The sequence below is a fragment of the Mirounga angustirostris genome, unplaced genomic scaffold, assembly GCF_029215605.1.
Source record: "Mirounga angustirostris isolate CCGP_5_RB_7025 unplaced genomic scaffold, mMirAng1.0.hap1 SCAF_6, whole genome shotgun sequence".
Classification (NCBI taxonomy): Eukaryota; Metazoa; Chordata; class Mammalia; order Carnivora; family Phocidae; genus Mirounga; species Mirounga angustirostris.
Window position 1 is genome coordinate 103,279,144 of NW_026991714.1, and position 18,017 is coordinate 103,297,160.

Sequence of the window (18,017 nt, forward strand, 5' to 3'; positions counted from 1 at the left end):
TATTTTACTTACTAAGTAGGACTGAATGTCGTTGTTAAGATCTTGCATGAATAAGTTTTTAAACAATTCTGTAGGATAATTATCTTTGAACCCTTCATTAATACTAAACATATTTATTATTCTGTTAAAGTGTAATGTTTATGCAAACACAGGCACGCATTATGGTGGCACAAAGAAATTCATTTTATTCATTTTTATATTTGTTGACCTTGACTGAATTTAGATCAGATATTATTTAAAATCTTTTTTTTTTTTAATTTATTTTGACAAAGAGAGAGAGAGAGAGAGCAAGAACACAAGCAGGAGGAGTGGGAGAGGGAGAAGCAGGCTTCCCGCCGAGGAGGGAGCCCGATTTGGGGCTCGATCCCAGGACCCTGGGATCATGACCTGAGCCGAAGGCAGACGCTTAACCATCTGAGCCACCCAGGCGCCCCTCAGATATTATTTAAAAGAATAGAATTGGGGCACCTGGGTGGCGCAGTCGTTAAACATCTGCCTTCGGCTCAGGTCATGATCCCAGGGTCCTGGGATAGAGTCTTGCATCGGGCTCCCTGCTCAGCGGGAAGCCTGCTTCTCCCTCTCCCACTCCCACTCCCCCTGCTTGTGTTCCCTCTTTCGCTGTGTCTCTCTCTGTCAAATAAATACAATCTTTAAAAGAAAAGAAAAGAATAGAATTGAACTGTTTTATTAATATAACAAATCCATCCTTTGTTATCTTTAAAGCATATATTATGTCCTTGAAATAGTAATAATGTTTTTTTGTCAGTAAAAACTTTGGATCAATATGTAAATATTTTCCTGGGGGTTATTAGAGTTTGTGTGTTTTGTTTCTTTCTGAGAGAGAACAAGGGGGTAGGAGGAGTAGAGGGTGAGGGAGAGTGAGGGGGACAGAATCTCAAGCCCACTCTGTGCTGAGCTTCAGCGCAGAGCCGAGGAGGGATGGAGTCCCTGAGATCATGACCTAAGCCGAAACCAAGAGTCAGATGCTCAAGTGACTGACCTAGCCACCCAGATGCCCCTAGTTTTTATCTTCTAAACAGTTACCTTTTCAGTCTTTAAAGATAACTAACCCATCTCCCATTAGTCTTTGGAAGAAATCTGGAGTGAACTTCTTTATATTATTATTGGCTACTTTTAAGTCCAGGTTATTTTGAATTTGGTTTAACTTATGTGTCACATGTATAGTAGTAGTGCTTTCCAATGTTAACTGTATTACTTAAAGTTTTCTTAATGTTAACTTAAAAAATTAGCCTCATCTTGTTAACACTTGTGAAATTATGAGTTTTATACATTTGATTATAGAACTATTAAAAGAAAAAATGTTTGCCCCTCAGTATTGTCACGAGTACTAGTTGACATCATGTGCTTCCTGATGCGATGCACAGAGAAAGACAGAATGTCACATGTGTAGTGTTCCTACAAAAATGCATGAATCTGATTGTGAGGGAGACATCAGACCCAAATTCAACAAAACAGCTGGCCTTTATTCTTGAAAAGAGTCACTGTTGTGAAAGATAAAGACTGAGAAACTTTTCTAGATTGAGAGAAATCAAAGAAACGTAACAAGTAAATGTAATACGTGATCCTGCATTGTATCCTGGGAGGGAAGGAGGGGTATTTTAAAGTACATTGTTGGAACACTTGGCAAAATTGCGTACGGGTTGTAGATTATAGTACTGTAGCAGTGTTAAATATCCTGGATTAACAAATGTACTGTGGTTATGAAAGACAGTAGTCTTATTTTTAGAACATAACACACAGATATTTGGGGGTAAAGAGTGTTGATGTCTGCAGTGTACTCAAATGGTTCAGCAATAACTATGAGTAATACTGGTAATTATAGTGAGAGATAAGTCAAACCATATTATGTTAAGTAAGTTTGTTATTATGTTAAGTAAATTTAGGTGATGAGTATACAGGAGTTAGTACAATTTTTGCGTTTTTTTGATAAGCTAGAAATTATTTCAAAATAGGAAATTAAAAAAAAAAAGTCTCGGGGTGCCTGGATGGCTCAGTTGTTAAGCGTCTGCCTTCGGCTCAGGTCATGATCCCAGGGTCCTGGGATTGAGCCCCTCATTGGGCTCCCTGCTCAGTGGGGAGCCTGCTTCTCCCTCTCCCACTCCCCCTGCTTGTGTTCCCTCTCTCACTGTATCTCTCTCTGTCAAATAAATAAATAAAATCTTAAAAAAAAAAAATTGTCTCAAGTATCACCAGTGGTACACATACTATACTCTGGGAATCACTTGGTCATATGGATCAGTAGTGGCTATAGTGTAAAACATTTTTATTTTTTTAAAGATTTTACCTATTTATTTGAGACAGAGAGAATGAGAGAGACAGAGAGCATATGAGAGGGGGGAGGGTCAGAGGGAGAAGCAGGCTCCCTGCCGAGCAGGGAGCCCGATGCGGGACTCGATCCCGGGACTCCGGGATCATGACCTGAGCCGAAGGGCCGAAGGCAGTCGCTTAACCAACTGAGCCACCCAGGCGCCCTTTATTTTTTTTAAAGATTTATTTATTAGAGAGAGAGAACAGGCACGAGCAAGGGGAGGGGCAGAGGGAAAGAGAATCCACAAGCAGACTCCCTGCTGAGTGCAGAGCCCAACTCTGGGCTTTATCCCAGGACCCTGAGATCATGACCTGAGCCGAAACCAGTAGTAACCAAGAGTTGGTTACTTAACTGACTGAGCCACCCAGGCGCCCCACCCCTACTCATCTTTTAAGACTTAACTCAGATATTAATTCTTTCTGGTAGCTTTCTCTATTGTACACTCTTCTGTACTCTGGGATTCGTTTGGTGCAAACCATCAGGCAGACCAGAATTAAAATCCTGGTTTTGATAATGACTAGTTGTGAGACTTTGGGTTAGTTACTTATTCCTTTAAAATATTTCTTCACCTAAATTATGAAAATGATGACACTTAACCTTATAGAATTATTGTGGGGATTAAGTAATATACATATAGAGAATTCCATGATGACTGGCATGTGAATAACTACTTCGACTTTTATTTATTTTTTGCTTACCTTCCTTCAGACTCAGTACTTTGAGCACAAGGTTCATCTTTGTATCCTCAGTGCCTGGCCCCTAGTAGAAATTTAGTAAATATTTGTGAATACTTAAAGACTATTTTAGTCTGCAGAGTATCTATGATGTTTTCAATTCATATGTTTATTCGTGTATTTTACCATTAAGTGGGTTTATTTACAGTAATTTTGGTTGTTTGGGTTTTACTACAAGGTTGATGATTAATGAAACAGTTTTGTTTTCCAAGTTTTGTCTTCATGAATATAATCAAATTTAACAGCAGGCTCCTTATGAAAATCAGAATCCTTAGTTAAGTGCTTCTCTCATTATTCCTTAAATATCATCAACCTAAGTTTCCTTAGTAGAGAGCAAACAAGTTTCTGTTTTTTCTCTAACGTTTGGATTGAACTTTGTATATAAGTACCTCTAATTCTAGTAGGCAGCTGGTGTTGGTGATTAAGTTTGGAATAATTTGTGTGACTGCCCCCTTAGTCTGGATTCTGAGAGAATTTTTTTAAATGTCTATTTTAGGTTATTTTAATCAGAATTTTTTTCCTCTTTTAAAATATGTGGTAGATGAGAGCATAAACTTTTCCAGAACTAATTCTCTCCAAAGTTGGGAGATGTTTATACTATTTGTGCCTTTGGTTATGTAAGTAACAGATACCCAAAACAAAATGACTTAATCTATAAATGGAAAATTTTATTATTTAACACAATAAATCTGGAGGTAAAGGTTGGTTAATTCAGTGCTTCAGGAACATCATCAGGAAGCCCTTTCTTTCTGGATATAATTTTCAGCCTCTTCCTCAGTTTCATCCTTAGCAACCCAGCAGGACAACTTTAAAAGGAAACAAAATTATTTACTGTCTCTAAACCAGGGAAGGTAGAAAAATACATTCAGAAGAATGGTATACAGTATAAACTGCTGCTTTGGTTCATGCTTTATATTTGAAAAGAGATGCTGTATATTTTTAGGGGATCACGATGGGGAAGCTAATCACATTTCTGCTGCCTCTTGAAAACATCATTATGGTATAGTTATTTTGGGGGGGAGTTTAAAGTCTTAGTACTTTTGGAGATTTTATTTTAGGCTACTATAAATTGTTACTCAGTAACTTGTTTAGAATTATTTTACTGAGTCACTTAACAAAGGTGGGATTAGATCTTCTCCATAATATAAGAATATTAACTCCTGTGCAAAGAGTATGTATAGATTAGCCATTGATGAAAGGAACAACCGAGTTCAGTCCATCTTGAAGAAAGAATAAAAGTAGAATTGAATCATCTCTGGAAAAAGCAAGATGGCCTGTCATTCTAGTACTTACTATATGTAAGAATGTTTAATATTAGTAGGTAATTGTATAATTAAAATATTCTAATTTAGGGATCTTCTAATCAGTTTGTAATAGCCAAACTACCAAAGTTCCATTTATCTTGCATGTGAAGAACTTTTTAAGTAGAAAGCTCTGCCTTAACTTTCATAATGTTTATATATATTTATGCTTTTCATTTCTCTGCAAAGCTTTTCTTGTTAATGTGAAACTTGGAAAATAATAGTAATAATTTGCAGTTCAGTAAAGATTATAGTAGTATCTAATTTTACAATATTCCTGAGACACTGGTAATTTTCAGCCTCTCTTCAAGACTTTCATACTACTTTTAACTGTCATGGTTATCATTTGCATGTTTCTTATTTCCCTTGTTGATTCTAATTATGCCCTCAGGAGTTAGCATAGTATAAATTTATTATTTAATGTTTTTATTTGAGTATCATTGACATAAAATATTATATTAGTTTCAGGTGTACAGCGTAGTGATTGGATAACTATATGTTTTCCTATACTCATCACAAGTGTTAGCTACCATCTGTCACCATATAACCTTATTACAGTACCATTGAATAAATTCCCTATGCTGTACCTTTTTTTAATTTAAAAAATTTAAAAATTTTTAAATTTAGTTTATTTATTTATTTTTTTTTATGAGAGAGAGAGAGCATGAGAGGGGGGAGGGTCAGAGGGAGAAGCAGAGCCAGATGAGGGACTCAATCCTGGGTCTCTAGGATCATGACCTGAGCCTAAGGCAGTTGCTTAACCAACTGAGCTACCCAGGTGCCCTATGCTGTACCTTTTATTCCCATGACTTATTTATTCCATAAGTGGAAGCCTGTAAGCATATTATAAATTTATTATGTTTTCTATAGGACATCTCATCAGATATTTGAAGGTGATTAAACATTTTTTAGGGGTAGAAACTGTCATTTGTGTTTCCAGGACTCAGTTGGCCATTATATTTGTTGATTGACTTGATTGAGAACTTAATGTGTATCAATGTTTCATTGTCTTCCATTAATTTGTATAATGGAGGGAATCTTTTGTTGTTCTTAGATTTGTGGTCTGTAAAAGTATAAAGTTATATATATGTTTCCATAATCATTTTACTTGGGCCTGCATAAATCAAGTATTTTTTTTTAAACTGTAATAAATTAATCTTGTAAACCCATTGTTAGTAACTTGAAAAAACGAATATTGTATGAGATGAAGCACTTCTTTTTATTGCTAATTTCAGGTTACACTGGGAAACCCCTATGTGAAAGTATAGGTCTATTACCTGTCTTTGTTCTGTCTGGAGTGATTTATTGATACTGTAAAACAAAGTTTATCAGTAAGACTGTAAGTTTCTGTTGGATTCTGGGGATCTTGCCCTTGACTTTGATACTGGTATTGTTGGCAGCATTATCATTGTTATTAGTCATTATCCCCTGATGTCTGCATTTGTATGGCAGAATAAATAAAGCCATTATACAGGTGTAATTCCAGGATGACTTAGCATACAGCTTTCTGTCAATCTGTTGGACTTTTATTTAGAAAAAATTTTTTTAAAGACTTTGGGTGTTATGGTTCTATGTCTCTCTGCTTATGGCCTTTTTTTTTTTTTTAAAAGATTTTATTTATTTATTCATGAGAGACAGAGAGAGAGAGAGAGGCAGAGGGAGAAGCAGGCCCCCAAGGAGCAGGGAGCCCGATGTGGGACTCGATCCCAGGACCCCGGGATCATGACCTGAGCCGAAGGCAGACGCTTAACCATCTGAGCCACCCAGGCGCCCTGCTTATGGCCTTTTTATGTACAATTTTTTTTGGTGGTAAAGTTGTGTTTTATCATGAATGATTGATTAAAATGAATGATTCCATTTCCCATCCACAAAGTTATTCATAATATGAATTCATATTCAAAGTTATTCATAAGTTATTAATGTTTTAGGTTATGCCATTCTTCTCTTATAGCAGTAATGAAAATGTCCCTCAGGTTCTTGAATGTTCTCAGCTTTAGAAAACATTTAGTATCATTCCTTTAATTTTAGTACTGAATAAGCTGAGGCATAGAAATCATAATTGGCAAGGAAAAGACGGTTACTGGGTTTTCTGTTTAGTCCATTGTTCTTTGCATTTTACCAAATCGTAGTCATTTTCCCAATATATGCATTAGGGAAACATTGCATTTTGAATTGATGCCCTTTCAGAAAAGCAGCAGATTTGTTCTTTATTTTCACATTATGGATTTTTAGTTTGAATACAGGTTACCTAGTTACCCCGTTATTAAGTATTCTATCCTTTATTGTCATGACCTCTTTTGAAGTAATAGTAATGTTTCCTCATATGAAGAATAGAGTACTAGAAATTTAATGTACTTGTTCAAGGTCACAGTGTATGTGTTGAATCAAGAGTACTCAAATCAGTTGTAGCTCTTTGGCTCTTTTGTCACCCTTTGTGTTGTTAATATAACATAATTCATGTGAATCATCTAACTAGTTCTCAAGTGTGGGGACACACAAATATGTACATTATTTATATTTGGCCTATTATAATTTTTGTAAATTGAAAATCTGATCTTGTTTCTTCCAGGTTTAAAACCTTTTAATGACTTCTCTGCATAATGAAACCTAAAGAACTTTCTTTGCTTTTTAATCTCTAGTTCTGGCATCTTTTTGCAGTTCATTGAACATGTCCCTCTTGTCTACGTATTTGTACATATATTTGTCCCTCTAAAAACCTCCTCCTTGTAGGTCTCTCACCACTCCAAATTCTTTTCAAGATTCAGATCTTTATCTGGAAAACTTTAAAACAAAATTTATCTGACTAAATTTAAAGATCCACTTGCCTTTATTTGATGATTTATTGATTTATTTATTACTTTTGCAGGATTTCTCTGGTGCTTAGCATTCAGTTCAATATTAACTATTGGTGAAATATACAGGCATTCATGAGGCCCTTTAAGAATGTAGCAGCCCTGGGACGCCTGGGTGGCTCAGTTGTTAAGCGTCTGCCTCCAGCTCAGATCATGATCCCAGCGTCCTGGGATCGAGCCCCGCATCAGGCTCCCTGCTCAGCGGGAAGCCTGCTTCTCCCTCTGCCACTCCTGCTTGTGTTCCCGATCTCGCTGTCTCTCTGTCAAATAAATAAATACAAACCTTAAAAAAAAAGAAAAAGAATGTAGCAGCCTTTTAAGAATGGGTATCTAGCTGGCTCAGCTGGTGGAGTGTAGGACTCTTGATCTCTGGGTTGTGAGTTTGATCTCCACGTTGGGTGTAGAGATTACTTAAAAATAAAATCTTAAATGTAGCAGCCAGCACATATTTGATCCTTATTGAAATTATGCAGGCTGTAGGTCAGCCTTCTGGGCTAAAGGTGAACATTTTCCTTCTTCTATCCTTCATCGTTTCCCCCCTGACCAATTTTTGGTCCTTAAATCTTTAAGGTTGTTGAAGGGCAAAAGGCTCATCTTCTGTAACTTCTTCAAGCTGACAGGGATCATAGAAATGTTCTTACCTATGGACTGAAATTGGTTACTGTCTGTCTCTACAAGTAACCACCATGGAAGGCCATTGTTATAGAATTCAGCGTGGACATTGGGGTGAATTTGTTTTGAGTAGTAAGGATCATCTGTTGGCTGGGTGAAGGAGTCAGAAACTGCTTGCATGTATCTTGATAATAGAACAAAACGAAAGTGACAACACTTTAGGATTAATATAATAAAAATAAGAAGTGTGATAGGAAGACTCTTTAAGGTACACCATAGTCTACCTCCCAATTAAAAACTAATCATTCGAAGAACTAAGAGTTAGACATTGCCTTAATTTGCATGTGTATGAGCTAAAAATTTGGATTACATTAGCAGAGTCATCTGGGATACATATACAACATTTAGTCTTAATATTAGCATAATAACTTCCTTCCTGATTTGCAATCAGAATATCAAGGGCCATTAGGTTTTGGAGTGCCACTTTTCAAATTTGTGGGTGACTTCATGTTGGGTTTCGTTAAAGGTGGCTTCTGTATGCTTGGCTAACGCTTCTGTTTGTAATTTTTACATCAAGAGAGGTGGCTCCCAGGACAAGGAATAAAACCATTATGAAGCTTTCTTTGCCTGATGTCTAGCCTTAACACTATCCTAATTATGAGGAATTGCTGGCAAGTAGAAGATGACTTGTCTTGAGGAGATTAGGGCATCCTCATGTGGATTCTCCAATCTAATTAAAAGGAAAGTAGGGCACCACTAAGCACCTGGGTGTCTTAGTCTGTTAAGCATCTGTCTGTTGATGTTGGCTCAGGTCATGATCTCAGGGTCCTGGGATGGAGCTGTATTGGGTTCCACACTCAGTGGGGAGTTTGCTTGAGGACTCTCTCTCTCTCTCTCTCTCTCTCTGCCCCTCCCCCTGCTCGCACACTCGCTCTCTTTCTCTCCTTCTGTCTTTAAAAATAAATAAATAAATCTTTTTAAAAAAAAGGAAAGTGGGGCTATCAATTTTCTGTACAAGTTCATAGCTAATCCCATGGAGTTGGGTACGCTCTGACTTTTAAGGAGCATTTTTGTTATCCCAGCCACATAGTCTGTCAAGGCGATAGTTAAGTTACACAGTTGTTGGGGAGTCCACAAAATAGAATGGGTTTCAGCAGCTGCTTGGGACTATTCCTTAGAGTCCCCATCCTGAAGCACACTAGCCAGACAATTGGCTCCAGTTATCATAGCCATTAATCTGGGAAACGAATGATGGCGAAAACCCCACATGCAACAAGAGTCCGGCAATATTCATCCAGGCCTGTCAAGATATGTTTCAGATCTGGCACACAAAAGAAGCAGCAAAAAAAGAGAAGACAAGTGACTCGGAAAAACAGAGAGACTCAGGTACAGGATGTTGGCAGCAACCTGTTTACAAGAGAGACAAAGGGAGGGTGCACATAGCGAACAGGAGAGGACACAGGTGAGGTTGTAGATTAACAATAGAAGGGCTTGAGGCAGCTGAGCTGATGGTGGGTTGAGGGGTAGAGGGTAAGGAGAGGGGTGTCCTTAGGCCCCCTAGAGGACTATAGGACAAATCAGTGTTTTGGTATAGGGCCATAAAGGCCTGACCTTTTGAGATTTTGGTCCATTTTCCTTGATGCTTACAAAAAAAAAAGTCTAATTGCTAAATAGTATTGAAGCTTAAGAACCCATTAATGGACCTTTTTTTTTAAAATCATCCTCTATACTACATCAAAAACTAATGATGTAATGTGTGGTGATTAACATAACATAATAATAAAAAAATAAATAAATAAAAATAAAATCAGCCTCCAGAGACTATTGAGGCCAGGCATTATTATAGAAGAAGATGAGGCACTTCTTTAAATCCTGTTGTCCAAATTGATTTCAGTATGTTAGGAGACAACCAAAGAAATCCTTTGGGATTGAGGAAGTTGATCCCATAGTCAATTCATACAAAATGAGGAGAGTACATTAACTACCTAGGAGTCCATTACCAAAATCCCCCTTGGCTTTGAATGGCATCCCATCAGGAATATTGCCAAAGGTTCCTGGGGTTCACGGTGGTGGGAGGCATTTTTCTTTCTTAACTGGTTTGGTACCTTTGTACTACCTAAGAAGGGATGTTGACATCCCTTTGCTTCCCCATTGCATTCTAGACTACAACAGATGCTGGTAAATGGACTGAATCGCTGCAGGGATTGGGGCTGCCTCTTTCCATTTTGGGTGAGCCAATATATTTGGCAACCAATAGTAATACCATTTGAAAGCCTCTGGATATAGTATTAGAAATAAGGTATGGAACCCCTATCTAATCCAAGCAACTTGTCGTGAGCTCAATCCATGATCCAGTCCCAAGGGAAGGTCCCCCATCAAGTGAGTTCCCCAACTGCATAATAGCTCTTGTCTCTTTCAGGAAGTACACGGTCAGACATAACTTGGATTTTATGCTCATTGAGGATCACACCTGGTTATTTAGGAGGAAACCTTACACGGGAGTCTTGGGATTGGGGACCATCCTAACGACAAATGTTGCTGTCCTATGCCTGACAAGAATATATGCATTAGGGGCACCTGGGTGGCTCAGTCGTTAAGCGTCTGCCTTCGGCTCGGGTCATGATCCCAGGGTCCTGGGATCGAGTCCCCACATCGGGCTCCCTGCTCGGCGGGGGGCCTGCTTCTCCCTCTCCCACTCCTGCTTGTGTTCCTGCTCTCGCTATCTCTCTCTCTGTCAAATAAATAAATAAAATCTTTAAAAAAAAAAAAAAGAATATATGCATTAAAAGAACAGGGAAAATTAGGAGAGTCTGATTTCTGAGCCCAATGCCATTATGACCAAGGTATTAGTATCAAGCTGGGTGGCAGTGGACCATCCCTGCCCATAGTGTAGCCACCATGGGCAAGAGGCTCTCTCCTGAACACTTGAGTAAGACATGTTCTGAAGACATGTGCTGAAGGGTCATAGTATTCAGGACATCTCTGAAGAAGGAAAAAGAACAGGGATGAAACAAAGACTGGGGTAAAGATGACTTACCAAGTCGCATCGAGGCTCTTGATTTATTCCGTACTCCCCATACAGGGCCACCAAAAATGTTGTGGGATCTTGGAGCGCAACAGCCAAGACAGAATTCTTGAGACATTTTACAGTGCAGCTTAGTAAGTTTATTTAAGTAGCATGGGGGCGGAAAGGGCTGCACTTGCCCTCTATGAAGCTGGTGGTTATATGCTCAGTGCTCGAGGGGGGAGGGGACATGCAGGGAGCATTAGATCATAAATATCTTTTTCGAGTTTCTACTTGTAAAACTACTTCTGCAAGATTTCTCTGGTGCTTATCATTCATTTCGATATTAACTATTGGTGAAATATACAGGCAGTCACGAGACCCTTTAAGAATGTAGCAACCAGCACTTACTTGATCCTTATCGAAATTATGCAAGCTATAGGTCAGCCTTCTGGGTTAAAGGTGAACATTTTGTGGTAACTTCAAAACTTAGCTGCTTCTTCCAGAAAGCTCCCTCTTTACCTCTAATAAATTCGCTTCTGTTGTACTATAATTTGTCTGTGTTATCTGTATTAGACTGAACTCCTTGAGGCCTGTGACTATTTCATATCCAGTTCTGCTTGTCTGTAGTACATAGATCGGCTTATTTAATGCTGTTGAAGCTAACTGAATGTCTGTAGCTTAGGGAATAAGTATTACTTGAATTGGAAGCTAAATTTTAAGAAAGGGATGCTTCAGGAATTTTAGGAAAATGAAGTTAGTTTTAAAGCATTAATCAATTTTTAAATCATTAATCCAAAATGTTGAGATTTTTTTTATAGAAGGACTGTTAGATAATTTAAAATGATTCTGATTTCTTTGTATTGAATGTTCTGGGAAAATATGGAAAAGATTTTGATCCATAACTTAATCCTTTTAAAAATAGAGTTAATTATTAGAACATTCTAGAACATTACTTTATTCCCATGCTGATGTCCTCTTACCACCTTATTTATTTATTGTCAGGTAAGAAAGAGAAAGGGGAGGAGTAGGGAGGAGGAGAGGGAGAGTTGGGAAAGGGGGAAGGAAGAGGGGTAGTAGTGTGTGTGTGTGGGGGGGGTTATTTTATTCTTCTGTGTGCAGACTTATTTAATCTCTCTGCTTTTTAATATGGATACATAGCTCTTGTCTCCAGTATTCTCTGAGTTCTTTGGCGATTCTGCAAATAAACTTAATTTGCTTCTTATTTCTTCCTTCCCTTCCTCCTTCTCTGGTGTTCTTGTTCAGGCATTAGTATTTCTGTTACTTTAAGGACTTCAATATATTATGGGTATTTTTCACCAAAAATACTGTTCTTAAGAGTTTATTGTCACTTTAGTGCAAGGAACAGAAATAAACTTTAAATCTTTTGTGTTGAAGCAGAAGTTAATAATGGTCAGCATATGTTTAGTATAAAAGTTGTATAAATTGAGGTGTTCAGTTCCTTTACATTAGAAAACAACAGTATAATTAAAATGGGGAAGAATTGGTGCATCTGGAAGGTGCTCAGAGAGTGGGAAAAACAGCACCTACATTGTAAGCTCCATAAGAGAATGGGTTTGGCCTTTCTTCCCGTGGACGCCGCTGAGTAAGCATCGTTAAAAGTCTCCCCTCCCACCATCGTTATGTGTAAGTCAGAGTCTCCCAAAGAGCCTGAACAGCTGCGGAAGCTCTTCATCGGAGGTTTGAGCTTTGAAACAACTGATGAGAGTCTGAGGAGCCATTTTGAGCAATGGGGAACGTGTACTGACTGTGTGATAATGACAGATCCAAACACCAAGGGCTCCAGAGGCTTTGGGTTTGTCACGTATGCCACTGTGGAGGAGGTGGATGCAGCCATGAACACAAGGCCACACAAGGTGGATGGAAGAGTTGTGGAACCAGAGGGCTGTCTCAAGAGAAGATTCTCAAAAACCTGGTGCCCACTTAACTGTGAAAAAGATTTTTGTTGGTGGCATTAAAGAAGACACTGAAGAACATCATCTAAGAGATTATTTTGAACAGTATGGGAAAATTGAAGTGATCGAGATCATGACTGACCGAGGCAGTGGCAAAAAGAGGTTTTGCTTTTGTAACATTTGATGACCATGACTCTGTAGACAAGACTGTCATTCAGAAATACCATACTGTGAATAGCCACAACTGTGAAGTAAGGAAAGCCCTATCTAAGCAAGAGATGGCTAGTGCTCCATCCAGCCAAAGAGGTCGAAGTGGTTCTGGAAACTTTGGTGGTGGTCGTAGAGGTGGTTTTGGTGGGAATGACAGCTTTGGTCGTGGAGGGAACTTCCGTGGTCGAGATGGCTTTGGTGGCAGTCGAGGTGGTGGTGGATATGGTGGCAGTGGGGATGGCTGTAACGGATTTGGTAATGATGGAAGCAACTTTGGAGGTGGCGGAAGGTATAATGATTTTGGCAAATACAACAATCAATCCTCAAATTTTGGACCCATGAAAGGAAGAAATTTTGGAGGCAGAAGCTCTGGCCCCTATGGTGGTGGAGGCCAATACTTTGCCAAACCATGAAACCAAGGTGGCTGTGGCGGTTCCAGCAGCAGCAGGAGCTACGGCAGTGGCAGAAGGTTTTAATTACTGCCAGGAAACAAAGCTTAGCAGGAGAGGAGAGCCCGAGAAGTGACAGGGAAGCTACAGGTTACAACAGATTTGTGAACTCAGCCAAGCACAGTGGTGACAGGGCCTAGCTGCTACAAAGAAGACATGTTTTAGACAATACTCATGTCTATGGGCAAAAAACTCGAGGACTGCATTTGTGACTAATTGTATAACAGGTTATTTTAGTTTCTGTTCTGTGGAAAGTGTAAAGCATTCCAACAAAGGGTTTTAATGTAGATTTTTTTTTTTTTGCACCCATGTTGATTGCTAAATGTAATAGTCTGATCATGACGCTGAGTAAATGTGTCTTTAAAAAAAAAAGAGAATGGGTTTGTATCTTTTATGTGTTTGTATTTGCTCTCCATTGTATACACAGTGCCGAGCATGGTGTAAGGTAATGTGTGGTTATCCAGTAGTTACTAGAAAGAAATATTTTGTAATTTTTATCACTGTAGATAAAAGTGCATCTAAGAAGTATGTTGCCTTTTTGTTTGGCTTAGTATTTTGATCCTGCTTTCCTTCTCCATTTCACCTTGAAAAGCCTGATATGAAAATTATCAAAATAAAAACCTTTCTTCTGATTTTGTCTTCTGTTTGTTTTTACTTTCCGTAGTTGTTACGTGTTTATTTGGCTCACTAAAATTGGGAGTTAATTTATGTTTTGACCATTATCCAATACATTGTTAGTACACAGAAAGCTTTTATTTTTAATAAACCTTGAGATCAGCCTTACTAATTTCAGCTGATAATTTAGACACACACCTAAAAAAAAAAATTTAAAGTAAGTGTAAGTAATAGACCATACTATCTTTTGTGAAGATTATTATGTTCACATCTCATTCTTTTCATTGAATAGTATAGATGTATTGTATGAAAAATAGAAATTATTTTTGTATTGAATATGAACACTTCTTTTTTAAGCCGAGACCACAGGGTTAAGTTCTGAGGAGATTTTATCCTTAATGGCATCACATAAGCAGTTAACTTCTTAATAATTAAGAAACAATCCTGCAACCTTGGTTCAATTTTGAAGTATACTTTTGGTTGCTAATTAAGCTACTTTTCACCATTAATTCATAGTAGTTTAAAAGGATTCCCTATTAGGCAGTTTTTTCAAAGAATTATTAATAGGGTAAATGTAGACAATTATTTTAAAACTAAGGTGATACCCACCAGATGGTGCTATTTTGCCTGTTTTGTTTGTGCAAATACAGAGGATAAATGAATACAGAACTTTTTAAAAAGTGTATGGAAGATCTAATATTTTTAGGGCATATTTTGGGGATAGAGGAGCTCAGTGGAAAGGATTCCAACATAAACTTATATTCAGTACTGAATTTTATCTTAAAGGTAGAAGCTATTGCTAGAGTTACATGCCAGAGAAACTTCTATTTAGTCTAAAATTAAGTAGTAGATATTCTTAAGGTTGACATAAGGTAAATCCTATTAACTGTCATAATTCCATAGGCATGAAAAATAAAATTATTTAAAAGGAATTGTATATTAGCAAAATTTATGTTTTAGTTTTCTTTACGTTTTCAAGTAAATAATATTACTATATGAGTTACATAATTATTTACAAATTAAGGGAAACATTTTATTATTTTATGTAATCTTGAAATTTTCCAAATAAAAGAAAAATTAGGCTTGAATTTATTATTTTTACAAAAGAAAAGGATGACTCTTCTAAACTAATTTGTATATTAGGAAGAAAGTAGTATGTCGTATACTGTTCATTTAGATGCTACAATTGAATGACTATCCATTATAGTTAAAAATGGCAAGCTAATGAAATACACTTCTTAGTGAAATACGAAGGATTCAGCCAGTAATCCTAGGATTTTAGTTTACTTAGTTTTTCTGGTCTTATTATCACTTCTGTTTTTGTGTCTGGCTATGAGATTGAAGCATGAAAGTATGTAGGTGCTATTGTAACTATTTGCCAAAGTCATTGTTGTTATGCCCACAATGATTTTATTGGAATGTGAAATTAGAGATTGAAGTTGCTTCTATTTCTTTCATTTTTTTCTCTGGAAAAGTACATGTGTTACTTTGAATTCAGTGAATAAAACATACAACTATAGGCTAGTAAATATAGATGGATTTTCTTGTATTCCTAAACTTTGTGAATAGTTTAATCATAATTATGTTAACATCATCTCATAATACTTTTAAGATTATGAACCACCATACTGCTTTATCTTACAACATGTCTTTTTTTTCTTTTACTTTGATTTTTGGAATCCTTCAGATCTCTCCTGTAAGAGTATAAAGTTCTTCCTGCTTTAGTTTCCCTTATTCCACTTAGGACAGTGCTTTACATCTAGCAGATGATCTGTATATATTTATTACATAAGGAGTAATTTTGGGGGCACCTGGCTGGCTTAGTTGGTAGAGCATATGACTTGATCTTGGGGTCATCAGTTTGAGTCCCACATTGGGTACAGTAAATAAATAAATAAAAAATTTTTAAAAAAGAGTAACTTTGTTATGCCAAGTATTAGGAGTATTGTAATACAAAGGAAATTATGTAGATAGGTTTTCCTCCTTGTGGGAATTTCCATAGTAACAAATAGTATTCTATATTCTGTTGTTTTTATCTTATACTTCCTTTCTAAGATGGCTTTTTATAGTTGGCTTAAAAAGGGTCATCTCGCTGTAATATCTTAGGATCATAATAGTGATGCATTCTATCAGAGTGAAGTTAGGTATATTTTCATTAAAAAAAAAATCTTGTCATCAGTCTGGGTTCATGCGGATCTTGAGAATTACAGATGATTAGTGTGGTACAGAGCTTCTTGGGAGAGTTCATTAAACTTTTTTCAGGGAATTCATGAAGGCAGAACTATTTTCAAAATTATACTCAGGCATCGTTTGTCCCTTTCATTCTCATTTTCTCTCGAATAAAGTAGTCGTCCAGAGGTTACATGATATGCGATATTGATTAAATGAGTAAGCATGTGAAAAGCTAGCTGTCTTCTATTAAGCCAGACATTAAAGAGATTTACAGTAATTATAAAACAATGTTACTCTTCTCACTAAATTTTTTTAGTTTAGCTTTATTTTTCATAAAATGTTACTTATGTTGACATTTAATGTTTCTATTATTTAAAAAATAATAAATATTTAAAAATTTTGTTTTAGTTTTAATGTGGTAAACAGGGATGTATATGACAACTGTTTGAAGTACTCAGTACTTTTTTTAAAGTATAAAGAGGTGCTGAGATCAAAGCATATGAGATCTTCTGATCCTAATTCTTTATCTTCATTTCACCAATGAGGGTACTCAGAGGCTCAGAAGGGTTAAATGGTTTAGTCAAGTATACTCAGTCGTTTTTTGGCTTAGCTAATACTTGCATCACTGACTTTTGACCCCTGTGATTTATTTTATTAACTGTTTCACTATTTAGATATTCTCTGAACTCATACCAACTCTGAGCTCCTTAAACTGTTTTCTAGTTTAATATTTTAACTTTACTAAGTACATGAACAAATTGGGAACAATGACCTGATTTTTCAGCTGCAATAAAATGGTGTCTTTTTTTTAAACACATGAAATAACATTGCTATAAAGTGTGAACTTTCTAGCAGGAAAAGGGAATTGACATATAAAATAGTGTAGCCTTATTGTTAAGAAAATAAAGTTGAGGGCAAAGAGGTAGCCTCTTGTATTTTAGAGACTCTTTCACTATCTTCTTTACTTTTTTTTTCTTCATCAACAATAAAACATTGGTTACAAGCTTCCCTGGACATTTATGGCAGTCCACTCATACAAGAACAAAGTATTCTATCCTTAGGTTTCAAAAATTAAGAGGATAATAATTCTGTATTGCTCTTTTGTTAGCTGTGTATTATTTCTCATGTTGAAACTCATGATTGAGATAGTGCATTCTAAAACATTCCTTTTTTTCATTGTTGAAGGAATTTAAAATCATGTTATGAGATGGATTGAAAACCTGGATAGTTTTTACTTGGAAGAAAGAGAACCAGGACATATGTGATAACCCTCCTTCATTTGATGAGCTTTCTTCATGTGGAAATGAGATTAGATCTATTGATTTATTTAGGATAGAAGAACCAATGAGTAGATGGTATAGATTGAATCATTTTAGCTCACTAAAGGAAAACTTTCTAGTAGTAAAGAAAGAGAAAAATAGAATGTTTGCTTGGGAGGTAATGAATTTCCTTTCTCAGGAGGTGTTAGTGTATAGACCAGACACTTGGTAGAAATTAACCAAGTTGGCACATGAATCAAGGAGATATAATTAATTGGGTTAAATAATCCTTTTTCTTTCTATTTTTCTTTCTATTTTATGTATACTTGTTGAAAATAACTTTTAATTTTATAAGAGTTTTATTTATTTTTAAAATAAGAGTTAATTTTGAAAAGACAGTTGGTTTAGTAGATATATTCTACTCTTGTATCAACTAATCAATAAACTTGATGACTTTATGGATCTGTTGTTTTGCCATGAACAATTTATTTGATTTTCCTAGGAGGGTATATTTTATCTGTTCCTTTCATTGCAAGCCATTTGAAGAGATGATTGATTGGTAGC

At 36.6% G+C, this 18,017-nt stretch overlaps 1 protein-coding gene and 1 pseudogene across 7 annotated transcripts in view; both read left to right on the plus strand.

Moving 5' to 3' along the window:
- The window catches only part of ADK (adenosine kinase), a 508,350-nt gene that overhangs the window by 68,602 nt on the left and 421,731 nt on the right, over positions 1-18,017 (plus strand). The gene's annotated exons all lie outside the window — the stretch shown is intronic.
- On the plus strand, positions 3,722-17,520 carry LOC129045891 (heterogeneous nuclear ribonucleoprotein A1-like; annotated as a pseudogene). The gene has a single exon (XR_008506346.2). The product of XR_008506346.2 is annotated as a heterogeneous nuclear ribonucleoprotein A1-like (transcript).